This window comes from Hippopotamus amphibius, chromosome 5, assembly GCF_030028045.1.
Source record: "Hippopotamus amphibius kiboko isolate mHipAmp2 chromosome 5, mHipAmp2.hap2, whole genome shotgun sequence".
NCBI lineage: Eukaryota > Metazoa > Chordata > Mammalia > Artiodactyla > Hippopotamidae > Hippopotamus > Hippopotamus amphibius.
In genome coordinates, this window is record NC_080190.1 from 163,676,888 (window position 1) to 163,692,983 (window position 16,096).

A 16,096-nucleotide genomic window follows, 5' to 3' on the forward strand; every position below is an offset into this window, starting at 1 on the left:
GCGATGTCTGGCACATAGCAGGAGCTCAATTAACATTTCTTGATGGAAAAATTGTGAATATTAAAAGAGAAAAGTACAAAAGAGTATACATAAAGCAGAATGACATTCCTACAAAATATCCACCCCCATCTAAAATATCCACCCTCATGGGGAGATGGCAAATGGGATCAGAGAAGTTAAAACTCAGTGACAATACAACGAGAACAGGGATGAAAGAATTTCACTTTCCTTCAATGTCTGGAACAATTTTATTTGTTCAAAAAGATGGCATTCGAACAGAGAAGCATGTAGAGGGCAGAAAAGTGAAAGAGAAATGGAAGAAGTGGCCAAAAGACGTGGGAGTGGACCTGAAGGAGAGCACCTGATGGGCCGGAGGGGCAAAGGAATTAGAAGGCTCTTGGGGGTGAGTTACTCTGTGAATGGAAACAGAATCACAGGGGCAGAAAGAAAACTAGGTAATTCGATGCAGAAAAGAAAAGCCAATTTATATTTAACTTTCAATTACAAACTAATATCTATTAAACTATTCCCAAGTTGATAGAATTTCCCCATTAACTGCCTTAATCAAGGGGCGTTTTTAGTGAATTTGAGCACTGAGGGGATGTTACCTGTTACTGTTTTCTTTTGATCTGCTGCTGTAGATGCAAGAAGGAGGCCCACGTACTAAGGTTAACTGGTAAATTATAGGTCTTCTCGTGAACCAACAAATCAACAGTTCCATTCAGGGTCATACACTGGGGGGAACACACAAAGTATAGGAAACAGCCTTCCCTTCCAGGGGGTGAAAGACACACTACCTTATGACAATACAAAGCAACACACAACTGCCAAAGAAACTGATACAGACAAATGGCCTGGAAAATCAAAGGGAAAGAATCATTCCTTTTGGTTTTGGGGAGACCAAGGAGCGGGGGACAGGGAGGAGATGTGCAGCCTTGTCCTGAACATTAGGGCCCTTAGTGCTGTTTGTGGGCTTAATCTTGAACCCTTCACCTGGTCCTGTCTCGCCTCTGGGATCGCATGCTACTCTGTCTCCAGCCTCCAACTGCTTGCCTTGCATCTGAACTTTGAGCAAAGCAGGTCAGATCCTCAGTGTTCTCGGGGCCAGTGTTTCTTGTTTCCAGCACATAATATAATTGTCATTGTATAGTGATTCGTGTACTTCCCTGGACACTGTGAGCTCTACCAGGGCAGAAGCCATGCTGGTTTGTCACGGCTGGGTCCCCAGTACTAGCAGAGAGCCGGGCACCACGCCTGGCACAAGGCCTGCACTCAAACCATTGCAGCTCGTCAAAGACATGGCATGGGTCCAGCCTGCGTTAACCCAGGCCTGGGGCCTTTACCCTACTCTGAACCCCCAACGTGGCCATAGCCTCGGAACCAGGGTATCGGATAAACAGCATGAGGAGATGAGATTCATGGCCTCCCCAAAGTAGCCAAAATGATAAGGTCATTAGCTATGTGACCCAATAGCTGAAACACAGAGCTTTAGACAGTACAATGGGGATAAGTCAAACAGGAGCTAAGAGCATGGAAAGAGTTTAGATTCCCACAGTTTCGAATTTGGGGGCTACAGAAGAAAAGATATAGCATACGGTTAAAAAAAAAGAAAAAAAAAAAGCAACCTTTTCAAGAGAGAACCAATATGGTCCAAGTTAAGAAGACGACTAACTGGTTTAGCTAGCTTCCGCTCTAAAATCCTAGTGCTGATTTCACGTAGAATACAGGTTTAATGAGAAAGCCACTTGTATTACTGAGTGCCTGCATCAGAGTTTCTGAATGAATCACCTAATTTTAGATGTGGAAGGAACCTTGGAATTGACCTTTAATCTAACATTTTACTCTTAAGAAAACAGAGGGGCCCAAGACGGGTTCAGAGGGGGCCCACGGGAGCACAATCCCCCAGCCTGGACTCTGGGCCCAGAGTGAGGGTCACACGGGTTCCCGTCTACACTGTCAGAGAACTGCTGAGTTTGTTTCCAAAGGTTAGTCTGGATCATCGAGGTGTCGATAGAGTCCTGCAAAAAATCTCTACCAATAAGCAGTGCGCAACATTCGGTGTGGTGCCTGGTGTGATCTTTCAGGGCAAAGGAGCTCAACTGAAACATTATCCTTATTTGGCCCTTCATTACTCGTAAATCTCTTCCAAGGTAGAAAAAAAAAATGTTAGGAAATGTGTACCAAAGAACAAAGAAGCAAGTGGAAATGCAGATTTCGTGGGACTTCCCAGTCACCCTTAAGTGCGAAACGGTATCATTCCTGGTAGTAATAATGAACTACTCACAGAATTCCTATAAATACTATTCCCTGCTGTCGTGCCTTTGCCCATGCTGTTCCCTCTGCTACAAACACCCTTCCCATCACTCATACTTCCTGTCCAAACTACCCACCAAGACTCTGGTCAGGCATCTCTATGGACATTGGATAAGGATTTCAACGTGAATTGGTTCCTGTTTCACCTTGCAGCAACACACAGCCCTACTTAACGTGATGGTCCTTCTAAGATGTGTCAAAAAGATGAGCAATGGTATGAGGTTTGCATAGCACCACGTTCTCCACTGAGGACATGCTACAAAACACTGAGGACGTGCTACAAAAACATAAGGTTATGTTTTATTAACTTATTTCACCTGATTCCTTGAATTGATTTTGATGGATGAATCAACCAACCCTAGATTAATAGCCTGGTTTACTACACTGATTTCTCTTTCCAAGCCACAAGCCAAAATAAACTCCCCCTCAATTTATAACATTGCAAAATGTGCTTTTGCATATCGACACCTGAATCCACTGTGGTTACTAAAAGGATGGCTGCATCCGTCAGGATGGGCCAGGTTATGCTGTGGTAACAAACAAGCCCTAAATCTCAACCCCAATGATGACCACAGTGGTCACTCTGGGATCACACAAGGAGCCCAACAACTCTGTCTTTCTAGACTTTACCTGACACTCTGGATTAAGCAACTCTGTAGCTGACATCAGTTTCAATGACACGACCCCCTCCTTTCCTTACCCAGCCACCTATAAAGCTGTCCTGCAGGGCTGCCATGTGGATTAGATGTGATCCTGTTTGTTAGACACCCAGGACACTGCCTGACTTACAGGCAGCAGTTGGTAAATGATCATGGCGGCTAGTACCACTGTCACTACCATTATCCCTACTCATCTTCAAATGGTGATAAAGATGTTCCTATTATAATTCTCATACACCAGTGGTTCCTCTACTCGACAGCACACTGGAATCACCTGGAGAGCTTAAAAACTACCAGTGCTTGTGTCCCAGCCCCAGAGTCAGTGAATTAATGCATCTAGTGTGTCACCCTGGCTTTGGAATTTTGAAAGATCCCCAGGTGTCTAAGGTGCATTCAAGTCTGAGAACCACTGTCATAGAGGCAGCAAAGTTCACACCTACACAGACACATATGTCCATGTGCACACACACACACACACACAGAAGCTGGTCTGCTCCCAGGTTCCGTGAACCCTGCCGCCTCTACAACCGTGGTGTTCGTATCATTTGGGTGAGCGAGGTTATGTGTGGCACCAAATAATCCCTAAATATCAGCCCTAAATAATAACCACAGTGGGCACCCTCCAGGGTCAACCAGATGAGCCCAACAACCATGTTTTTCTGGTCTTTACCTGACACTGAAGCCTATGCATTTTACCCTTAGACCTCATTCTCTCTTTCACAAGTTTGCCAGGCCCACAGTAAACCAGAACCAAAAAAAAAAAAAAAAAAAGTATACTAGTGTGGACAGATTGGGAGGAATCTGATCAAAGGAGAGCCACCAAAGGCTATTAGTAACTGAGACTACTACTTTGTTCACCTCTTGATCTCCAAGACCCAAAACATAGTAGACAATTGAATAGAAATGTGGATAGGTAACTTCATTATCATCACTAATAAGCTGAAAAAGAAGTGAAAAGTAGACCTAAGAACTCAAAAAGTAACAGCATCTAAGTTGAAAACCTTATGGGTCAAATGGTCACCAACTATCATTTTGATTTCCCTCTTTTTGTTCATTTCTCTCAGGATGAAATTGCATCTGCTGGGGAGACAGTCAGCGAGGTCAGGAGACCTATGAACAAAACAAGGGCCTTTCACCTGGCAGCAGAGCACAAGACATGCACATTGAGTGCAGGCAATGGTATGAACACAGACATTTTGCCACCAGCACACAAGTGATTTTCCGCAAATCATCTCCTGCTCTGTTGGATGCTAAATCTCTGCATAGTCTGGAGAAAACCAGAAAATCCAGCTTGTTTGCCCTTGTTTAGGCCGCTTAATTTAGGAACCACACTGACTTTACGTAAACACTTTACCAAAAAATGTATTCTGTGTTGTGAACACACGAGTTAACTTGGGGCCCAGGGGGAGGAAGCATTGTGTACAATTACATAATAGTTACTCTATTATTTTAAAACCAAATGGAAGCCTCAGGCAGCAAAGTCAAAAGGAGAGAGAAATCATTTTCGTAAAATTATCTGAATGCAACCATCTCTCCTGATGCATTGTGAGCTAACAATGGTTCTGCTTTTCTCAGACACTCATTCAATTATCTGTTGCTTATCTGGACAGGGTGAGGAGTTTTCCTCCCACCTGGAGTTAGTTAAAGAAAAAAAGCAGGCAGGATCTCTCTAATAAAAGCCTGAAATGAAAAGCAATAACTACTCCCAAGGCCCTGCTTATTGTGGAGGAGTCATTAGAAGAAGCTTTGTGGGGTCTTTGTTAACAATCTATTTTCTCTAGACTATCACAAAAAGGAAAGGAAGAAATGTGGGATCCACAGTCTCAAAACACCTTGCTCCCCTCCTAGGTGTTCAACTGCCAGCAAGCCACTTAACTTCTCTGAACTCATTTCCTCGTCTGTAAAATGGAAATACCCACTTGACAAGGACATTATAAGAACTGAGAAAACATGTAATGTACCTAGCATTTAATGATGTAAAAGCCCCTTCCTCTGATCACTGCCAAACTCTCAGGAAGCTCACTAGAACGTGAGCTTTTTAAGAGAAGGGACAATGCCTTACTCCTCTTTCTACATCCAGATCCTAAACACTGCCCCTTAGAGAGAGCAGCTGCTTCTTCAACATCTATTCCATTCCTCTCCCGCCGAGCAGCATCCCTCATTCATTCAATCTCATCTCCAGTTCCAGGAGTTGGTCCAGAATGGTCTAAGCCAGTCAGTTATCCCATCTCCTCTGCCACCATGATTGGTTGTGAGATAGAGGCGTGTCCTGAAATGACCCAATCTGAGGGAAGCTCAGAAATTTTGTTCAGTGGCTCTGGGGAGAGATGGTAGCTCTTTCTTCCCTGGATGTGAACAAGCAAGCATGCGGTCTGAGAGGTACCAGCAGCCAGGCCACCACAATGGACAGCTCGCCTCTGTAATTCCTAGAGCACGTGTATTCTACGTGGTGTCTCTTGGTGTTGAACAATACAGAAGTGCTGCTGGCAGCCCTCTCGCTATTATGAAGGGAGTCACCTGAGAATAGAGCCACTAGGCAGAAGTGCAGAGCCAAGAGAATCACAAAGAAATGAAACTGGAGCCCTGATCAACGTGTGTCTGAAATCCACACCACCTCTCCATTTTTTGGTTATGCAAACCACTCAACTGCTTCTATCAATTATCCAATTTGCACTGGGTTTTCTGTCCCTTGCAACTCAAAGCATTCTAATACATCCTCCTGCAAGGCTGAATGTATCACTGAACAAAGAACTGTGCAGAAACATCACTGCTCTTCCAGAGATTTAAACTTCAAGTTCCCTAGGAGCAGGAGCTCTCCTTGGTCTTGGTCATCCCATAGCCCAGAGCCCGATAGAGTTTCTGGACCCTGGCCCTCAATAAATACTTTTTAAAGTAAGCGAATGGAATGAAACCAAATCACCCAGAGCTTCAGAACTTTCAGAGCCCCACTGCCCAGATGTGTCTGGATCAGAGGAGCATGAAGAGGGTTTTAGGTACATTGGGTTAGATAAACTATACTATTGAAATTATTTTCACCTTTTTTTCCATGTGGCTATTAAAAATAAAAAAATAAAAAATAAATAAAAAAAGAGGAAGCTCATAGAATTTAGAGCCATCAGACAGGCCTGAGCTCAAGTCACAGTTCCAAATGAGCCTTAGCTTCCTCCCCTATAAAAAGAGGATAATACTACCCATCTTCCTGGGCAAGAGAAGCCATGTAAAAGCACATGGGGCAGGCCACGTTCAAGAAATATGTATTTCCCTCCTTCTGTTTGGCTGACCCTGCTTCACCCCACGGGTTCTGATCCGGAGTTCAGAAGATAGGGTCATCATATGTACACGGTGGTGGGCCACATCCCGGATCGCTCAGCAAAGCCAGCCTTGGGAGGGTGAGGACAGGTACCACATACCCTGAGCCTCCCATCCTCTGACACGAACTCACTCCCTTTAGGAGAGGGGTCTGGAGCAGAGGACATATATAAAACTAGGTTGTCCAGCTTTCTGGCTACAGTGCTTCCTTTTGGCTTTGCTGGTTGCTTCCCCTAAGAGGTGTGAGCCTAGTGCAATTGGCAGTATCCCAGATCTGCACATCCCTAGAGGCTGTTGATTCAACCATTTACAGTGATGCAGAACTCAGCTAGACTATCAGCTCCAGGAGGGGCAGGGGCCATACCTCATTCACTGGGCTACCCCCAGCACCCACAAAGTACCCAATGAAATATTTCCTGAGTACATGAATAGAGACGAGTGCGTGTATAAACAAAGAGTGATGACATCGGAAGAGAACTGTAGTAAAACCCTATGAGTCAGTACACAGACTGCTGGTTACGCTGCAGGTAAATCAAAGACCTGAGAATGAAAAAGGGCCTCAGAGGCTGACAGATATGGACCATATTCTGGTCTTAGAATTCTAGTGCCTGTGCCTGGTACCTCAGACAAGGTCCTAAACTCTCTAAGCGACAGTTTCTCTCTGACAAACACAACTAGCAAGATTAAATAAGAATTTTTAAATACATCTATAAATGGGGAGGAAAGGTTGAGAGACTATACACCAAAATATTAATACCAATTAGCCCTAGGTAGTTAGGTTATGGAAGGACTTTTCTTTTTCTCTTTTTTGTGCATTTTTGGATTTCCTATAATGAACATAAATTGGTGGTCTAATAAAAATAAAATGAAAATAAAAGTAGGGTGATGGCACTTAAAGCATCTAGCCTAGCACCTACGACAGAGTAGGACCCAGCAAATGTTCTGTCCCTATGAACACCCTTCAGACTTTCGGAAACAGCTATCATATGTCTCCTGTTTCTTGTTAACTGTCTCAGCTAATTTAATGTCATCCTTACATGACTTGATTTCAAGGCTCTCTTTTATCCTCCTCTCTGCAAAGCCTCCATCTGTTAAAACCCCACTCCGGGGACTGTATAACCAGCTCACAGAATCAGTAGCAGCTCTTGTTTGCTCATTCATCTGTTAATTCATTCACTGAGTAAACACTGATTAAAAACCTACTATATTGGACACCCTTGCTTTTGCCTACCCCCCATTCACAAACGGTTCCCAGACTTTCTCGGGGAATATCTGCCTTCCCTCGTTCTCAGCTGTTGGGCTCTGGGAGGTACAGACTCTACCCCTGCTTCTTCAGGGGGCGGGCATTTGATCCAAAGTGGCCAATCAGAGCCTCGCAGTCACTTGGCCACAGGGATTGGTTAGGAACAGGCACTGGTTACCCAGGGAAGATCAATCAGAGACATTGAGACTCAATTCTGGGACTTGCTGAACAGCTGGGAGAGTGGCCTTTTTTTCCTGCTGCTAGAACTTGCCACCGCAATCCAAAAAGAAATAGTAGGCAGCACTGAGAGATGGAGAAAACCTGTGGAAGCCTTAGCAACACCGTCTAAGCCTCCATGCCTTCAGTTTCATCTCTGGACTTTGCAGCTACACAAACCAGCAAAACCCCTTTCTGCGGAAGCCCGTTCAAGCTGGGGTTCCGCTACAAGGTCAAAAGAATCCTCACTCAGGACTTCCTTGGTGATTCAGTGGTTAAGACTTTGCCTTCCAATGCAGAGGGTATGGGATCTTGTGGAGCTAAGATCCCACATGCCTTGCCATTGCCGCCAAAAAACCCAAAGCATAAAACAGAAGCAATACTGTAACAAATTCAGTAAAGACTAAAAATGCACAGATGAAGCGAGGTAACCCAGGCCGTCTTTCCTGGCACTGGGTCTGAGGTGGAAACAGCTACAAACAACTACTATTATTTAAAGCCAATAAGAGAATTGCTATAATTAAATATTACACAGGGCAATGGGAGCACAGGCAAGAGGAGTCAGGACAGGCCTCATGCAAGAAACAGCAGTTCAACCTCCTTTGTATCCGCATTCAGGCAGTGAGGATGGAATTACTGTTTAGGGGAGTCAAGATAACACTGCTAATATACAGTCATCTCACAGTAAACGAAAACCACTACATCCCACATTGCACAACGGGCAATGACACTTAAAAGTACTGAAGGGTGCTCTCTGGATAAGCCCACAAAAAAGTAAAGCCCAGAGGAGGGTCAAACAGCTCTCCCTTGAAAGAATTTCACCCCAATGTTACAGATGATGCTACACTCTTCATTAATATTCAGGTCAGTTTTCGCGTTTTTGATTCTATGAACTTAAGTTTTCACTCCAGTTTTCCTGCCCATTTGGATTACTGTTGATCAAATCACAAAAACATCACAACCACAGCCCTCTGAAGATGAATAACCTATTTACTGAATTTATTACCAAATGATAAAAGAGAGAGAGAGAGAGAAAGCCTCTGGTTCCATAAAACATTTCATAATGGGCTAGAAATGTGCCTGATTGCAGAAAACAACATGGGCAACAATAAAAGCACCTCTGGGAACATCTATTTTGCTAAGAAAGGCCCTGAAGGTGGCTCTTTTTCAAGTGAACAGAGCTAGTGTCTCTTAGATCTTTGATGATGCGAACTCAACAGGAGAGTTGCGAAAATAAAATAAGTCTGAAAAGGAGGACACCGCAGGACAAATTCTCCTTGCCTTTGTGGTTTCTAAACACATCAGCGATTCACTTGGTCCAGAAACACAGCTCCAACCTTCCACAGCAAAGAATCTTCGAGTTGGAAAAATTAACACTGATAGAATACTTACTTCCAAGTGGTCTCAAGAGAGGTGCCGGGGATGAGTGGAAGGAGGGAGAGAGGCCTGAAATGCCTTCCAGATAACTGGGATTGCTAAGAAGCAGCTGGGTTCCCGCTGTTCCCAAAATGCTTTTAAGACTGCTTTTGAATTCCACTTCCTCTTCTTGCATGCCACATGACTTCCCACAAAGACTTTTCCTCCCTTCTTCCTGAAAATGGGATTATTGTTTATCACACACTGACCAGGCCACTACTAGAGTCCAGGCAGAGTCAGGCAATGGAGAGACTCACAGGGTATGACAACGCGGGCACATGTCTGGCGCTTGGCATGTGCTCAGTAAATGCCAGGGATCAGCAACCCATGGAGACCTGCCAATTTCCCCTAAAAATAAGACGGGTTCCGTGCTGGGACTTCCCTGGTGGTGCAGGGGTTAGGAATCCGCCTGCCAATGTAGAGGACAGGAGTTCGATCCTGGTCAGGAGGGATTCCACATGCTGTGGAGCAATTAAGCCCATGAACCACAACTACTGAGCCCGAGTGCTGCAACTACTGAAGCCCGAGCACCTAGAGCCCATGCTCCACAACAAGAGAAGCCACCACACTGAGAAGCCCTCGCACCAAAACAAAGAGTAGCCCCTGCTCGTCACAACTAGAGAAAGCCCGCAAGCAGCAACGAAAAGCCAATACAGCCAAAAACAAATCATAAAAACGGGGGGTTCCGTGTTGAGCTCTCAAACTGAAGTTTTTGTTAATTCATTTGTTTTTAACAACAACAAAAATATCATATGCTTAAAAAAAAATTTTTTTTTTTGATTGCTCTGTGTAGCTTGTGGGATCTTAGTTCCCTGACCAGGGATCGAACCCATACCTTTGGCAGTAAAAGTGTGGAGTCCTAACCACTGGACCACCAGGGAATTCCCTAAAAAAATTTTTTTAAATAAAGGATATACGGTAAGATATCTTCCTTCCACCCCAGACCCACCATTATCTAGGCTTTTCCTCAAGAGTTAAACAGTATTGCTCACAACCACCTTCTTTTTTAGTGTCCTTCCAACAAAGTCTATGCAGAATCAAGCTTGTGTATGAGTGTGGGTGGGTTTGCATAAGCACTAATCCCCCCATTCTTTTTTTTTTTTTCAGCCATGGGAGGCAGCATACCACATACACTTTTCTGCATATAGCTTTCCTTTTTAACTTAAGAATGTATCCTGGAATGAATGGAAAAAGAAAATGTGATTATCCATTTTAAAATGCTGGATAAATGAACTATTATTCAGCAATAAAAAAGAAGGAAATCTTGCCATTTGCCACAACATGGATGGACCCTGAGGGTATTATGCTGTTATACCGTATTATCTCACTTACATGCGAGAAAGACAAATACCGTATTATCTCACTTACATGTGGAATCTAAAAAACAAACAAACAAAAAAATCCCTAAGCATAGATGCAGAGACAGATTGGTGGTTGCCAGAGTTGGGGGACGGGGAATGGGAAATATGGGTAAAGGGGTCAAATATACAAACTTCCAGTTCTAAAATAAATAAGTCATGGGGATGTAATGTACAGCATGGTGGCTATAGTTAATAACACTGCGCTCCATATTTGAAAGTTGCTAAGAGAGTAGATCTTCAGAGTCCTCACCACAAAAAAAAAAAAAAGAAAAGAAATTTCCATAACTATGTATGGTAATGCATATTAATTAGACTTACTGTGGTGATCATTTCACATCACATCCAAATATGGAATCATTATGCCATACACCTGAAGCTAACATAACATGTCAACTATAAAGAAGACCTCAATTAAAAAAAAGAATGCATCCTGGAGATGACTGGTGTATATGACCTACTATTTTAAACAGTGGCCCAGTATTCTCCTGTAAGGATATACCATAATCCCAGTACTCTCCTATAAGGAGATACCATCAATCCTCTCCTGACATACACCTATTTCGGTTGCTTCCAGGGCCTTGCTATTTCAAACAATGCTGCAATGACCATACGTTATGTACACCTTCACACACATGTGTAACTATAGGAAAGATGGGATATATAAGATAAAATCCTTGAAGTGGAGTTGCAGGGTCAAAGGGTACCTGCATTTAAAATGTTGCTCGATGGTGCTGAATGGCCTTCAAAGAGCTTGGACTCACTTTCACTCTCACTAACAGTGTCATAAGGATGCCAGTCTCTCCACCCACACTCACAAAATGTTTTCTTGTTTCTTAAATTTAAGGGAAGAAAAGAGGGCAGAGCTCCACTCTTGTCCCACTGTCTCCTCCTGCCCCTGTGATATCACACATGATAGTACTACCTCCTGAGAATCCTGCCCCCTGGACGCACAGCCCAGAGATCAGAGCTTAGAACGGCATGAACGTCAGAGCCACTGGTGTGCTGAGCTGGCTCAGACTGGCCTGAAAGAGCCAACAGTGCACATCTCTTCCCAAGCCCGTGTTCAGTGACATCATGTCGGTAGCCTGAAATTGGTCATGGTGGAAGTATTTATACCATAGAAATCAGCAAATGCTACAGTCAGGGCTTCTTTTCTTTTCCCCAGAGAGACCTCTGTCAAACAGCAGCCCATCAATGCATACTACAGTAGAAACTGAGGCTCTGCTACCCTCCTTTGAATATTTGTCCTCAATAGGGTCACAGATTCTTGGAACCTAAGGACCAAAGGATATTTGAAGGGACAGCTAATGATTCTGTCTTCTAATGCTGCCTCTCCCCTAGTCCTTGCGCTGAGACATACGTAGTACCTTCTCCTTCTCTCCTCTATGCCTTTATACCATATTCCCACCTCTCTGACGCTTAGTGTTTATTCTTTTTTTTTTAATTAATTAATTATTGGCTGTGTTGGGTCCTTGTTGCTACACATGGGCTTTCTCTAGTTGCAGCGAGTGGGGGCTGCTCTTAGTTGTGGTGCATGGGCTTCTCACTGTAGTGGCTTCTCTTGTTGTGGAGCACCGTCTCTAGGCGCACAGGCTTCAGCAGTTGCAGCACATGGGCTCAGCAGTTGTGGCTCATGGGCTCTAGAGGGCAGGCTCAGTAGTTGTGGCGCATGGGCTTGGTTGCTCGGAGGCCTGTGGGATCTTCCTGGACCAGGGCTCGAACCTGTGTCCCCTACTTTGGCAGGTGGATTCTTAACCAGTGCGCCACCAGGGAAGCCCGCTTAGTGTTTATTCTTGATGACTTTCTACAGTGTAGTAACTGCAAAAACAAACTCTAGGCTACACTAGACAACCTGGGGTCAAATCCCAGCTCCATCATTAGCAGCTCTGTGACCTTGGGCAAGTGGCTTAAACTACTATGCCTTAGTGGCTTCATCTGTAAAATACAGATGATAATAACGCCTTCCTTATAATTTTGTTGAGGATTAAATGAGTTAATGCAAGGACACAGAGCAGTGTCTGGCACATAGTAAGGACTTAACAAACGTAAATTGTTATTACTGTCTTCCAGTTCACTAATTATCTCTTTCCCTATATCTAGTCTGTCAGCTAACCCTTTTGTTAGATTTTAATTTCAATGACTATTTTTCATTTCCATGTGGCAGCCTTTCAAATCAACCTATTCTTTTTCTATCTTTCGTTACATTGTTGTATCTTTAGTCTTTAATCATTTTAAAATACACTGTCTTATAGTTTCTTTTAGATGATTCTATTACTTTCAACTCAAAGTCATTCATTTCCTGAACAGTGCACATGATTTAACTGTGAACTCTTCTTCAGAGTTCCTTCTGTGGGAGTTCTGTTAGGTCTGGGCTATTGAAGTATCCCTGTGGAGTGACTGTGTGTTTGTGCTAGGGATTCCTGCAGTAGGCAGCCAGTTTTTATGCTAATTTCTCAGCTTGAGGAGCTCTCATATCTCATGACAATAACCATATAGATTCCACAACCACATATGGTACAGCTCCAGGTTTTTCATTTCTTGCTGGTGACTTTTTTTTTTTCCACTCAAAACATGCTTCCTCTCTGTTTCTGCCAGGCAGTGGAATTTTTCTAGCCCCTTTTCATGAAGACGTGTAACATTTAAGGCTCCTGGGCACTCATGTCTACCTTGGACCCAGGTGTCATTTCTAGACCCACTGTGGTCTTAAAACCTTAACCCCCAGACTCTACGGCCTCCATCTGAGTGCCAAAGCCGCATAAGCTATCACACCTTCAGCTCACATAACCATTTGGTTAGATTTCTCTCTTCAGCTTTGACACTTGTGGACTTCCCTTTCTGGTGAGCTCCCCTAGATGTAGTTGTTATATTTCAGTCAACTCTGCATTCCTATCAGCAAGGAGTCACACAAGTCAGTCCATCGTGCTGCCAGAAGTGCCCCGATCACCAAATCTAATACACCCACTTACCCATGCTTGAGTTCCGTCCACATCACAACTGCCTCTTACTCAAGGGTTAGTCTCTAAAGTCCACGTGTAATATGAAAATGGAAAGGCATCAGAATTCCCCCTGAAAATCCTGTAATAAGGTCTCATCATGAAGGTGGAAAAACCATCTCTCGTTAAGTGCAACACGGCCAATTTTTTCTTCAGCACTAGATTGCGTTTCTTAGGTTGAGCACAAGAAAAAATGGCTGGCTTGGATTTCGGAGCCATGTTGTATGATAATTAAAATCTATAAATATGAGAAACACACTCGATAGCACAACACGCTCACCCTCTAAAAAGCCATCGGAACAAAGACCAACAGAAAGAACAGCAGATCTGTGTCTCCTGTTCAGCTCACTCCAAAAGACATGTCCGTTGGGGAGCAAGACAGGGTCACCCACGGTATTTAAAGTATGACTTTTACCTCTATTTTGTTTCTGTGGAGCAAGTATGCATAGATCTGGATAAGACAGAAGCAGGAACCGATGCTATGACAGACACAATCTGACTTCTGTAAGTCAGAAGAGTAGCTATCTCCAGGGGCAGTACTAACTGCAAACGGGCGTGAGGGAACTTACGTGATGGGAGTACTGTGTATCCTGATCTGAGCGGCCACTCAGTGGGTGTAACATGTTAAAAATTCATCAAGATGTATGATTAAGATGTGTGCACTCTATGGGTATAACTGAATCACTCCACTGTACACCCAAGTATATGCCAATGTAAAATTAAAAAAAAAAAAAGACGTGTATTATGCAGTGTGTAAGTTATACCTCAACTAAAATAAAAGTTAAAAGCATGCAGGAGAAACTGCCGCATTAACATTCCACCAGTGCTGTCTCCGTTCTATGGCTAAACCTCTCCAGAGATCAGACAGTCAAATGGAGGAAGCTTAGGGAAAGCAAAGGCAGAAAAAGAAAGTGCCCTGTCGAGGGCAGAGGGCACCCAGGCTCATGGAATTGGTTTTCCATGAGGGGCCTTACAAGAATGACAAGTTTACAGTGGTTAAGAGCACTAATTCTTGAGCCAGACCGCTGTGTGGGAATACTGACTTGACCCCTGCAATGGACTGTTTGTGCCTCCCCCGCTCCAGTGTTCACATGTTAGAACCTAACCCCCATTATGACACTATTTGCAGGAGGAGCCTTTGGGAAGTGATTAGGTCATGAGGGTGGAGCCCTCATGGATAGGGTTAGTGCCCTTACAAAAGAGACCTCAGAAAGCTCTCTTGCCCCTTCCACCATGTGAAGTTACAGCACAAAGAACCAGGAAGTGAGCCTCACCAGACACCGTATCTGCCAGCACCTTGATCTTGGACTTGGCAGCCTCCAGAACTGTGAGAATTAAATTTCTGTTGTTTATGTGCCACCCAGCCTATGGTACTCTGTTACAGCAGCTTGACTATAACATAACTATAACAACACTATAACGTGTTATAACATGACTATAACGGAATGAACTTGGGCAAGTTACTTCTCTTCTTTGAACCTCAACTTTCTAGGGCCGTTGTTGTGAAACTTAAGATAATTCAAATGAAGCTGTTAGTTCTGAAGCCAGATGGCCATGGTCAAATCCAGCTCTGTTACTTACCAACTTGGTAACCTTGAACAAATTACTGAAACTCCAGGCTTCAGTTTCTTCTCCTGTAAAAGAGAGTTACAGCAAGGATTAAGCAAGTCACAAATACCCAGCACACAAAAAGTCTCCAGTAAATCCTAACCACTGTTGTTTTTTCCTGTACCAGGAATAACAACTCAATTTCTATCCAATAGCATTTCAATCCAAATAATATTTCTCCAGACCATTATAGTTTACAAGGCATGTTTCACAAATGTTTTCCTCATTTAATGTTCCAAGTAGTTTTGTGTGTTACAAATAAAGAAATGAAGATTCAAAAAAAAAAAAAAAAAGGAAAAGGAAATGGAGATTCAGAGAAGCTAAGTAACTTGCTGAAGGTTGCACAGTAAGTAAAGAGCAAACCCAAATCAAACTCCTCTGACAGAGGCAGTTTGGCTGGACTGCATTGTCCCAGGGACATGGAGGGTGGGGCCTGGCTGTCCTTTCAGACTTAGAATTGTAAGATAAGGGATGCTGGAACTCTGGGCTACCTCAGCAAGTCTTGGTCTCATCAAAACACCCAGCTCAACTTAAGTTTGAACTGGCCTTAGTCATTCTACCCCTGAATCACTTCCTGCTTTAGGTTTCTACACCACAGAGAAAGGAAAACATGTACACTACACCATCCTTGTCACCCTCAAAATCTCTTACAGTGATAAAAACTTATGAATCAAAGGGAGCCTTCCTAAAACCATCGTTGAACAATATCCCATTCAAACCCATTCACCAGCATTTAGTGTGAAGATCGGAGCAAGGTCTGCAGTGTCTAGACACTTATTGCCTGCAAGAGAAAGAGAATGCCCTTTTCTGGCCCCTATTTTAATTAAATCTTTAGCTGCCTTAGTGTTTTCTCTATGTCTTTCATCGGGTGCTGAGACTACCGGAAGACACTTAACCAGCCTCACTTTACTCACAAAAGGTTTGGGGGCCATGCCTAATTGTCATGGGAGAACATTATCAGCCGATCATATCAACCAC

General features: G+C 43.6%; 1 protein-coding gene across 1 annotated transcript in view; it reads right to left on the bottom strand.

Moving 5' to 3' along the window:
* CYRIB (CYFIP related Rac1 interactor B) overlaps window positions 1–16,096 on the bottom strand; it is a 147,040-nt gene that overhangs the window by 92,685 nt on the left and 38,259 nt on the right. Inside the window, exon 2 of the mRNA XM_057735621.1 lies at window positions 15,092–15,144. The gene's annotated coding sequence lies outside the window, so the exon portion shown is untranslated. The remainder of the gene's footprint in view (window positions 1–15,091; window positions 15,145–16,096) is intronic.